Below are 12,774 nucleotides of genomic sequence, written 5' to 3'. Positions count from 1 at the left end.
ATGTTCCATGTGCACTGGAGGAGAATGTATATTCTGCTGCTTTAGGATGAAATGTGAATATATCTGATAAGTCCATCTGGTCCATGTGTCATTCAAAGCCATTGTTTCCTTGTTGATTTTTTTTTTAATTTTTTTTCAACGTTTTTTATATTTATTTTGGGACAGAGAGAGACAGAGCATGAACGGGGGAGGGGCAGAGAGAGAGGGAGACACAGAATCGGAAACAGGCTCCAGGCTCCAAGCCATCAGCCCAGAGCCTGACGCGGGGCTTGAACTCCCGGACCGCGAGATCGTGACCTGGCTGAAGTCGGACGCTTAACCGACTGTGCCACCCAGGCGCCCCTGATTTTTTTGATTAGATAATCTGTCCATTGCTGTGAGTGGGGTGTTGAAGTCTCTTATTATGGTATTACTATCGATGAGTTTCTTTATGTTTGTGATTAATTGATTTATATATTTGTGTGGTCTCACATTTGTGCATACATGTTTACAATTGTTAGGTCTTCTTGGTGGATAGGCCCCTTGATTATGATATAATGCCCTTCTGCATCTCTTGATACAGTCTTTATTATAAAGTCTAGATTATTTGATATATGTATGGCTACTCCAGCTCTTTTGTTGACCATTAGCATGATAGATGGTTCTCCATCCCCTTATTTTCAATCTGAAGGTGTCTTTAGGTCTAAAGTGGGTCTCTTATAAACAGCATATAGATGGATCTTGTTTTCTTATCCATTCTGTTACCCTTTGTCTTCTTAAAAAAATTTTTAAGTTTATTTATTTATGACAGAGAGACAGCATGAGTGAGGGAGAAGTAGAGAGAGAGGGAGACAGTACAAAGTAGGCTCCAGGCTCCGAGCTGTCAGCACAGAGCCCATTGCAGGGCTTGAATGTGGAGATCATTACCTGAGCCGAAGTCGAATGCTTAACTGACTAAGCCACCCAGGTGCCCCTACTCTATGTCTTTTGATTGGAGCATTGAGTCCATTGACATTTAGAGTGAGTACTGAAAGATACTAATTTATTGCCATGATGATGCTTGTAGAGTTGGAGTTTCTGGTGGTGTTCTCTGTTCCTTCTAATCTTTGTTGCTGAAAATCTATATTTTCATCTTTTCTCCCCTCAGAGAATTCCCCTTAAAATTTCTTGCAGGGCCAGTTTAGTGGTCATAAGCTCCTTTAATTTTTGTTTGTCTGGGAAACTTTTTATCTCTCCTCCTATTTGGAATGACAGCCTTGTTGAATAAAGAATTCTTGGCTGCATGTTTTTCTGATTCAGCACATTGAATATATCCTGCCACTCCTTTCGGGCCTGCCAAGTTTCTGTGGATCGGTCTGCTGCAAACCGGATCTGTCTTCCCTTGTAGGTTAGGGACTTTTTTTCCCTTGCTGCTTTCATAAATCTCTCCTTGCCTGAGTATTTTGTGAATTTGACTATGATATGCCTTGTTGATGGCCGTCTTTTTTTTCTTGAAACTAATGGGGGTCCTCCGTGCTTCCTGGATTTTGATGTCTGTGTCTTTCCCCAGGTTAGGAAAGTTTTCTGCTATGATTTGCTCACATAACCCTTCTACCCATATTTCTCTCTCTTCCTCTTTTGGGACTCCTATGATTCTGATGTTGTTCCTTTTTAATGAGTCACTGATTTCTCTAATTCTTAAATTGTTCTCTTTTGCCTTAATCTCCCTCTTTTTTTTTGCTTTGTTATTCTCTATAAGTTTGTCCTCTATATCGCTGTTTCTCTGTTCTGCCTCATCCATCCTTGCCATCGTGGCATCCATCTGTGATTGCAGCTCAGTTATAGCATTTTTTATTTAATTCTATTTTTTACTTCTTCTGTCTCTGCAGAAAGGAATTCTAACCTATTTTCAACTCCAGCTAGTATTCTTGTTATCGTGATTCTAAATTCTGGTTCAGAAAGCTTGCTTGCATCTGTTGTGTTGGTTAAATCCCTGGCTTTCGTTCCTTCGTGCTCTTTCTTTTGGGGTGAATTCCTTCGGTTTGTCATTTTGAAGGGAAAAAAGGAATTAATGAGGTAGAAAAATTAAAATTAAAACAATTAAAATTAAAAAATATTAAAATTAAAAAATTACACACACACACACAAATCTAACAAATGATGTTAGATCCTAGGTGTGTTTTGGTCTGATTGTTGAAAGTGGTTTGACAGATTAGAGAAAAAAAAAAGGTAAGAAAGGAAAAAAAAATCATTTGAAAAAATGAATACACTGAAATAGACTAAAATGAGGTGATAGGGTAAAATAGAATTTGAAAAAATTTACACAAAAGTAAAGAATATAATAGAAAAAAATTAAAAATATTTTTAATAAAAATTAAAAATAAAAATTTTTTCTCTGTATTCAAGAAAAAGAAAAACGAAAAATAGAAAAAAATTGTTTGAAAATTTGAAAAAGTGAATACACTGTAGTATGCTAAAATAAAATGATGGAAGTAAAATAGAATTTGAAAAAATTTATACTAAAGAAAAAAATATAGTAAAAAGTTAAAGGAAAATATTTTCAATATAAATTGAAAGTAAAAATTAAGTTTTTCTCTTTCTGCATTCAAGAAAAGAAACAAAAAGAAAAAAGAAAAAAAAGGAAATCGTTTGGAAATTTGAAAACGTGAATACACTGAAGTAGACTAAAATAAAATGATGGAAGTAAGATAGAAATTAAAAAAAATTACACAAACTAAAAAATAGAGTAAAAAATGAAAAATATTTTTATTAAAAATTGAAAATAAAAATGAATTTTTTCTCTTTCTGTATTCAGGAAAAAGAAAAGTAGTGTAAAAGACAAAAAAGAAAAAAGAAAATTGAATAGATGGATCTGCTAACAGATTGAAATAGGACTGAAATTACTTCGTTTTCCCCTAGAAGTCAGACTATGTAGCACTTTATAGTCTATAAACTAAGTAGGCGGTAAGACTTGTGTTCTTGAAGAGCGAAGTTGGCCAAATTGGGCGGGGCTCAGTGTTATGGCTCCATTATCCACTAGATGGTGCTGCTAGCCTACTGGGGTGGATTATTGAGGTGTTCGTAGGTGCGCATGCCCATGCGCAGGACTGGTGAAAATGTCACCCAGCTACCCAGTCTCTAGTATCGGCACTCTGTTCTTCCCGATCAGCAAACACGCACCTGTCCTCTGTCTTCAGCTTCTGTCTGCTCCAGCTTCTTCACTCTCCATGACCAGGTCCCAGGCAGTACCTCTCTCCCGAGTTTTGTCTCAGATGTGGCTGTTTCTCCCTGGCTCCATACTTCTGAAGGACTGCGGCTTTGACTCATTCCACCCCTCTGCAGGAGGGTCTCACTGAGCAATGGCCAAATGCCGGCTGCACCCAGGAATACTTGCAGGACCCTGCTTCTGCTGGTGCCCCAAGACTGCAGCCAGGTGCCAGCCTGCCCCAGAAAATGTTCACAAGATAGTGTAGCAGCAGCATTTCAGGGATTATGGAAAATCACAACACACATCTGGCACCAGGCTTCACCCTCAACAACCTTGATCCAGCACCAGAGAATGTGGCTGTTTTCTGGGGTCTGCTGGGACCAGGTGGCTTCAATAGTCTCTACCAAGTGTCCTTTCAGCAGTGGAACCATTTTTCCCCATGTGGCCTGAGAACCCCACTCTGCTCCTAGGTATTTGCCCTTCCCAGCAGAGCACCACCAGGTATCTAGCTGCAGAGTTGTAGACTTTGTGCTCCCCTTGTTTACAGTCTTAATGGAATTTAAGCCCTCTCCTTTCTCCTTTTTTGGTTTAGTCCCTGCGGCTGTTTCCAATTTTCCACTTTCTCTCCAGCTGCTTTTGGGGAGGGGTGCTTTCCCCCTATTCTCCCCACCCCCAGTCTCCTTCCTCTCTCCACCTGCAAAAGTGGCTCCCTGCCCGCTGCTGGCTTTCTCTCCTCAAGTTCACCTCTCTCTGCCATGTACCTGCTGAATTCTGTGATTCTGGTTGTGCAGATTGTTGTGTTAATCCTCCAATCGGTTTTCTAGCTGTGTAGAATGGTTTAGTGTTGGTCTGGCTGTATTTCATGGACGCGAGACAAACAACTTCGATGCTGTTCTGCCATCTTGGCTCCTCTGAGCTCTTTTTTCTTTTTTTTTTCCCAAGAGACAGAGACAGAGTGTGAGCAGGGTAGGAACAGAGACAGAGGGAAACACAGAAGTGGAAGTAGGCTCCAGGCTCTGAGCTGTCAGCACAGAGCCCTATGTGGGGCTCAAACTCATGTACCATGAGATCATGAGCTGAGCTGAAGTTGGACACTTAACCGACTGAGCCACTCAGGCACCCCAATGTTTATTTTTGAGAAAGAGACATAGTGTGAGAGGGGGAGGGGCAGAGAGAGAGGGAGAGAATCTGAAAAAGGCTCCAGGCTCTGAACTGTCAGCACACAGCCTAACAGGGGGCTCGAACTCATGAACCGTGTGATCATGACCTGAGCCGAAGTTGGATGCCTAACTGATTAAGCCACCCAGGAGCCCCAGGAATTTTCATTTCAGCAGGCAACAAGAGGACTTTACCCAAAGAAATAAAACTTTGTGGTATTTTCTGGCTTAGTAGGCTTGAGGAGATATGTCAGAGTTATAGGGAGAGTTTGGAAAGTAACTTTCACGTGTCTCTGAATGCAAACCTTCAATTAGGTTAAGTCCATTGTGTGGTCTTTAGCTAGTCTAGACTGGATGTTACACACACTGGACCTTAGTTTCAGTAGTTCCACTTCCTGAGTAGTTTCATAGAATAATCAAGGAAATATGCTTTAGATATAAGAGCACTGGATTTGAATATGAGCTCATACTTTATAGCTCTTGAGGCAAATTACACAAGATTTCAAAGCTTTTGTTTCCTTATCTGTAAAACGTAAATAGTGTAAGGATTAAAAAAAACAATACAGATAAAGTACTTACTTCGCACCTGGGTACCTAGAAAATGTTCAGTTTAGTATGTAAATATTCCCCCTTTCTCCTTTCTCTTCATCTCCCACTTTCCTGCACGCGCGCGCGTGCACACACACACACGCACACACACACACACACACACACACACACACAAAGTCAAGTCTGGCCTCTTCAGCTTTAACATTTTAGGAGGTTAAGAATACAGCTGAGCCTTAGCAGTTAGGGAAGACAAAGAAATGCATCCAAAGTGGAAAAGAGGTAAAATTATCTGTTTGCAGATGATATGATTTTATATGCAGAAAAACTTAAAGGCTCTACCAAGAAACTGTTAGAACTAATAAATGAATTCAATAAAATTTAGTGATACAAAACAAACATACATTAGTTGTATTCCTATACACTAACAACAAACTATCCAAAAAAGAAATTGAGAAAACAATTTTGTTTGTAATAGCATCTGCAAAAAGATGCTTAAAAATAACTTTGACCCAGAATGGAAAGATCTATACATTAAAAACTATAAAACATTATTAAAGGAAGTTAAGGAAAACAATAAACGGAAAGATACCATATATTCATGAATTGGAAATATTAATATTGTTAAAATGTACATACTACTCAAAGTGATTTGATATAAATTCAGTGTTGTCCCTATCAAATCACCAATGGCATTTTTCATAGACGTAGAAAAAAATCATAAAATTCATATAGAAACACAAAGGATCGTGAAGAGCTAAAGTAAGTTTGAGAAAGAACAACAAAGCTGGAGGTATCAAACGTCCTGATTTTAAACTATATTGCAAAGCTATACTAATCAAAACAATATGGAAATGGTAGAAAAACATAGACCACTAGAACAGAATAGAGAGTGCAGAAATAAACTCATACATACAGTCTTCAAGAACAGTGTCAAGAATACACAATGGAAAGTATACTACTCTTGAACAGTTTTTGGAAAACTGGTTATCTATATGCCAGAGAATGAAATTGGACCCTTTTCTTACATTACACACAAAAGCCAACTCAAAATGGATTAAAAAACTAAGACCTGAAACGATGAAAATTCTGTAAAAGAACATAGGGAGAAACTCTTGACATTGGCCTTGGCAATAAATTTTTGGATATGACACCAAATGTACAGGGCACAAAAGCAAAAATAAACAGGTGGCAATACATCAAACTAAGAAGCTTTTGCATGGTAAAGGAAACAATGAAATGAAAAGGAAACCTATGGAATTGGAGGAAATATTTGCAAACCATGTATCTGATAGCAAAAAATAAATAATAATAACTCAAAAAATAGACACTTGATAGACATTTTTCCAAAAAAGACCTACAGATCGCCAACAGGTATATGAAAAGGTGAACAAAGTCACCAATTATAAGGGAAATGCGTATCAAAATGACATATCACCTACACCTGTTTGGATGGCTATTTTTTTTTAAGTGTTGGTGAGGATGTCAGAAAAGGGAATCCTGGTATACTGTTGATGGGAGTATAAATCAATACAGCCATTATGAAAAGCAGTATGAGAGATCCTTAAGATTTTAAAAATAGAACTACCATATGATTCACCAATACTAATTCTGGGTATTTACACCAAAGAATCGAAATTAAGATCTTGAAGAGATATTTGCACTATCCTGTTCATTGCAGCCTTGTTTGCAATAGCTGAGATGTTGAAACAACCTAAATCCCCATCAACAGATACATGGATAAAAAAAAAAGATGGTATATAAACAGAATATTAATCAATTTTAAAAAGAATGAAATCTGCCATTTATGGCAACATGAATGCACCTGGAGAGTATGCTAAATGAGTAAACCATATGCAGAAAGACAAATACTGTATGAAGTCACTTACATGTGAAATCTAAAATACTCCAGCTCCTAGAAACAGCAAAGTGGTGATTACCAGGGAATGGGGGATAGTTTAATGGGGGGAGGTGATGATTAGAGGGTATAGTTATATAAGATAAATAAATTCTGGAGATCTGTTCAACACAGTGCTTATAGCTAATAATGGTATATAGTTAAAATTTGCAAAGAGGATAGATCCTATGGTGACTGTTAGCACACACACAAAATGTGTGATGGTCACAGATGTATTCTCTCCAAACACATTGAGTTTTATAAGTTAAATATCTACAGCTTTTTTTTTATGTTTTTTTTTCAACTTTTTTTTATTTTATTTTTGGGACAGAGAGAGACAGAGCATGAACGGGGGAGGGGCAGAGAGAGAGGGAGACACAGAATCGGAAACAGGCTCCAGGCTCTGAGCCATCAGCCCAGAGCCCGACGCGGGGCTCGAACTCATGGACCAGGAGATCGTGACCTGGCTGAAGTCGGACGCCTAACCGACCGCGCCACCCAGGCGCCCCTCTACAGCTTTTTAAAAACATGTCAATCATACCTCAATAAAATGGTTTTAAAACCAACAAGAAATCTGAGGAAACTCCTTGGCTGGTGCAGTCTATAAGGGACAGGGATGGGGAGTAGGAAGCAGTGAGAGGTAGCTGGTGCTGTCACACAATGACTAAATGGAGAACCACCAGGATGAAAATGAGCCTGGCTCAAGTAGGAAGTGATGGGAGCAGAGTAATGGCCAGAAAGAGGGGAAGGACAAATAGTACCTAAACTCATTCAGTTTCAGTTTTAAGTTCTGACTCATCAGCTTGTCATTTTAGGTGTTTGGATTGTAAAAGCAGCACAAACACTACCATCAAAAACAGGAAGTTATAAATTAAATGTCTCCACTGAGTGGTAACATTTCTAAGTTGTTTGTAGTTGGCAGACACTAAAATAAGATACCCAGGAGTAGATTCTGCTTTCTCCGGGTGACTTTAATTGGATAGCAATGGCACACATCACCTTGAATTTTATTTGCCAATCCTAAATCAGAAGAGAGACTTTCCAGAAGCGTGGAGACAAGTCTAAAAAGCAAATGTGCTCTAGAATTACACTATATTGATTTGGTGCTAAAACAGAAGAGAAAATTTTACTCAAATGTTCTGTTTAGTCACCACCACAGTGGTTTGGAGAAGGAGCTATAAGGTCTGTTCAGTTGTATTCCTTACATCACGTACCATTATTTGCAGTGTGGAGAAGTCCAATTATACAGTAAAAAATTGATTCGTTGGAATACCTTGTGCACTTCTCTTGCAGAGAAATCTCACAGGAGAGATTTAAGAAGGTATTCTGGGGAAATTCTAGGAGTAACGAAGATTGTATACAGTCTTCTCTGCATTTCTAAGATTGAGTATAGAGAGGGATAACACGTGAAGGTTAGAAAAACCCGGGAACTAGCAAGTTCTCCAATAAACAAAGAATATTCACTTCTCTTTTTACACTCTACCCACTAAGGAAAGTCAACTAATAAATTAATGGATGTTTTTCCAAAACAAGTGTTGAAATTAAAAACCAAATGAAACAAAGGATTTTCTACTTATGTCTACCATAGCGTTCAGTTGCTAAATATGCCCACCCTTGGTATTGTTTGAATGTTTGATTCTTACAGGAGACTAAGAATGAACAGAAACATTGTATATGTCTACACCCTGACAGGCTGCCATGAAAGAATGTCAATTTATAGTCACAGTTCTCTTTTTTGCCATGTTTTTTTCCAGTGGGTTTTATCACCAACTGAAGAATTTCCAGTCCTCTTGACAACCACATAGATCCCTCTTCTTAATCTCTCAAGGGAATTCTGTTTTCAGCAGGGCCTTGCTGCACAGCAGGCACAGAATAGAAACAGAGGGAAGAAGGAAACAAGTCACCTCCTATTGCGGACAAGTATGATAGGTTGCATGCAGACTTCTTTTTCCTTTCTTAAAGCTGATGCAGAAAGATGGAACAGAATCTTGGAAGTGCTCCCTGCAGTGAATGATTGATTAGGGCCAGGACAGAAGATACAGCCAGGAAGAGCTGGCAACTCAGGCTTGACGTAAGGGATAGGGATGGAAGGGGATCCTTAGGTTGGTACAGGTTTTGGCACAGAACCAGAAAACTGGTTATAACAACGCACAATGATTTAGAAAGAGGAGTACTAATAAAAAATCAAGACTCTGCCTTTGTCTGCAATGTTCCTGATTTCATTCCTGCTCTAGCAACAAAGCTTGACTTCCATGCCAGCTACCTTTAGTCTTGTCTCTGTCACCCTTACCTCTGTTCAGAAGTGCCAGACTCTCCTATCTGTATATGGTGGCTAAAAAAAAAAACATTTTGTGGTTTGTCCAGTGGAAATCAATCCCATGTATAACAATTTCTGAGTTCCAAAAGTCTTAATGTTTACCTGCGCTTTTACAAAAGTCCATTTGTCAATTGAAGTTGCAATGAAGTAACTATCTTATATGCATAAATTACGTCTGTTTTTTGTTTTTACTAAAACTTTATGGACCCTTCCCTTTAATAGTGAAGTATATTATCTCTTGGATATAGATTTATAAAAATTAGATCTGCCTGATTTCATTTTGCTTCACCTGATTACTGGCTTAGACCTATCTTTGGAGATAGATGGCTGCCTGTACCCATCATCAGTACAATGGGTTTATATTTTATTAACTTGAGATTGTTTTTTTGCTAAGTGCATGCTTTTTTTTCATTTCACTCTTAAATGTAATTTATCCCTACAGGTGGGTACTAATACACCTCACTGTAGAGGCATATTTGTGAATAAAGACATCAAGACCAAAAAAAATAAAAAAAAATAAAAAAAAGAAAGAAACAAAGAAACCAAGGCCAGCAAGTTAATTAGCTTGCCCAAGTTACCTAGAGAATTTTATTTTGGCATTATTAATAATTTAAACCATAGCACTTTTGATCTGGAAGGGATTTAGGGTTTATTTCCTAAAATTCCCTCTGTTCAGAGAAAATAAGCCAAGATTACAAAAATTAAGTGAGCTGCCCAAGGCCACACAGCTAATTGGTGGCTGGAGTAGAGCTAGAGCTGGGGTTTCTAGGCATTTGTGCAAAGTTCTGTCTACACTACCACACACTCATTCAGGTCACTTGGTCTAGAGTTTCCAGGTAGCTATGTTATGAGAGCCGGTTGGGGGCGGGTGGCGGGTAGGGGTGGTGTCAAATAGTAGATATTAGGGGAGATTTAACCGATAGTGTTAGTACCTAGTAGTGGTCACATGGCTACCCCCTAGAAAAGCAGGTATTTCCAGTTTCTGATTATAATCAGAGGTTATAAGAAGTCTATTTTAATAGCTATAGAAAATTATCAAAAATCCTAATGACTTATGAAACCAGCAAATTCTGACAGAAGAAACTGTTAATTGTTCCCTATGAGAAAGAGGAGATGGCTGGCTGGCTGTTAGGAGCATATCTTTAAAGAATAATAAATAATGTACTTGATATTAATTACTAATAAAAATCAGGTGCCAAAAAAAAAAAAAGAAAAAGAAGGCTTCATCTGTCAGTGCATGTGTCCCCCTTCCAAATGCAGTCAAAGACACAGATAAGATGTAATTTGTACTTGATTTGTCTTCTAAATTAGATAATTCATTTTCAAATAAAACCTTTATGATGCATTTCAAATAAGAACTGTAATGATGCATAAACTTCTCAGTTGTGGCGGACCGGTTTGTTGTCAGATTGATAGACCTTACCCCCTTTGCCTTTCCTGAGTTAGTTTGTTTATTCTATGATCGTTGGGACCCATTCCCACTATAGGGGCTTAATGTGCAAATAAACCATTTTACAGCCTCCCCTAAGGTTATGGAGTGGCTTTTGACTCATTTCTAGGCACTTCTGTAAGGCACTGAATAGGCTGAGGCACTTCTGGAAGAGGTTTCCACTCTGACTAAAAAAAGAAAAAAAAAGGACTGGAAGGGAAACCTCTCTCCCTGCCTTTACTTGCAGTCGTTCAAAAACATGCTGTCTGGGTAGAGGTAGCCATCTTGGAATTGTGAATTGTTGAGCCTGAGATTAAGAGCCCTTATTGCTAAGGATGGCAGAAGTGGAAAATACAGAGAGCCAGGTCCTTGATTATCGTTCGACCACTGAGTTGTAATTCCAGAATCCTCCACAGTGGATTTCTTGTCATGTAATCAACTGGAGTCAGTATTCCTGGTTGACACCAAATGTGTGTATCTCTTCCCAGTTCTGCATTAATGTGTTGGTAACATGAAATCAACCATGTCAGGAGTATTTATACCCTGGGAACTGCAAATGGTACAAATTAGAGTACTCTGGAGAATCCATTGTTAAACATTTACCACCACACCACAGGCATAATCAATTCTTAAGATTCTTAATGAAATGGACATAAGCCATTTTTAGTTGGGTACTCTGGTAGTTGCAATTCAGAGGCGACTGACTATATACTAGTCTGGTCTCCAAGGCTTACCTGTACTGAACTATAAATCAACTAGTTGAAAAGAGCTAATCATCCTAGATGCTTGCAAATATGGAAAATTCTTTCCAATTGGGCACACATGTCTCACACTGCCAACAGAGAAAGCCTGTTAACATGTGTCTCAGTAGGAACTTTCTTCTCTATATTGGCCTGATGGCTAGAGGCTTTGGGTAAGGACCCTTTGGTGACTGCCCCATTGTAGTTTTCATGAATATATAATAAGGATTCCTGAGGAAGGAGCTATGTGGGAGAGAGGGCATTCCAGAACGACAGCAGACAGGAACTTTAAGAACCCTGGATTCCTTGAGCAGTCTCTTAGACATCCTGTAAGTCCTTCAAGATGGTTTGATGCACAAGAAATGCTGACTTGTGAGCTGTTCATGAACTACCAGAGAGCATGGTCTTTATTATGCTTCTCCTTTCCTTTCATGCAATGAAAACAGTGATACCCAGTTGAGTATAAGGAGGGAACCTGGGTAAGGCAATATGATATAGGGATAAGAAGAGGATCCTGAGTTTCAGTAAACCTAAATTCCAATTTTGGATGTTTTCTGAGTTTTAGGGAAACATTGTTGGACTAAATGTTTTAAAATAATCCTTCCATTTGTGAACCTATTTCCAAGAGCTGATATGCTTGCATGTACCTATAAAGAAAGTTATCATTCCTTCATTTATTTATGTAGCAAGCATTTAGTGAAGAGAGTACATTATTTGCATAGTATGAGTCTGGATTCAGTCATATTAAGACCACATGTCTGTGGGAAAGACAACTTACCGGATCATCTGTTACCTCACTTAATGAAATGGACATAGTGATATGCAGCCCATAGGTTTGAGGGATGACTGATGAGATTATGTTATGTTATAAAGTTATAAAATCTTAACATCACTATTAGTATCATTACTGGTACTCATAGGAACTATTTGTCATTTTGTGTAGAGGAGTGTTTGACATTCACTTCTACCCCTTCTTTACTAATAACATGCCAATTTCCCTCTGAAGAGAATGCTCCATTGTGTGTTGTCTTAGATGGGGGTAGTTCTTTTTTTTTTAAGTTATTATTTTTTTAAATTTAGAGTGGGGGGGACAGAGATGGAGAGAGAAGGAATCTCAGGTGGGCTTCCTGCTGTCAGCACAAAGCTGGAAATGGGGCTTGATCTCACAAACTGTGAGATCATGACCTGAGTCAAAATCGAGAGTCAGTCACTTAACCAACTGAATCACCCAGGTGCTTCTGTGGGTAGTTCTTGGTGCCAGCCTCTTATTGTCACCTTCCACTGCTGTCTCTACTGTGGAATCTAATGGAGTTTGATTGGCAAATCACACACTCCCTTCAGAGATTTGAGTCTGTGAAAATTGAGCAAATGACTCAAAGTAGCAGTCAGTTTGGAGGCTAGTTTCACTGGAGCATCAGCAATAGAGTCCCTATCTTGTGTCCAGGGCTATGACTTCCAGTGTTAGACATCTCAAACACCCTTGAATCTTGACTTTTCCCCCATTGTGTTTTGCTTTTACTTG

Source organism: Felis catus, chromosome A1 (assembly GCF_018350175.1).
Source record: "Felis catus isolate Fca126 chromosome A1, F.catus_Fca126_mat1.0, whole genome shotgun sequence".
Taxonomy (NCBI): Eukaryota; Metazoa; Chordata; class Mammalia; order Carnivora; family Felidae; genus Felis; species Felis catus.
The sequence above is the reverse complement of the archived record's forward strand: the minus strand, read 5'-3'. Positions refer to the sequence as shown.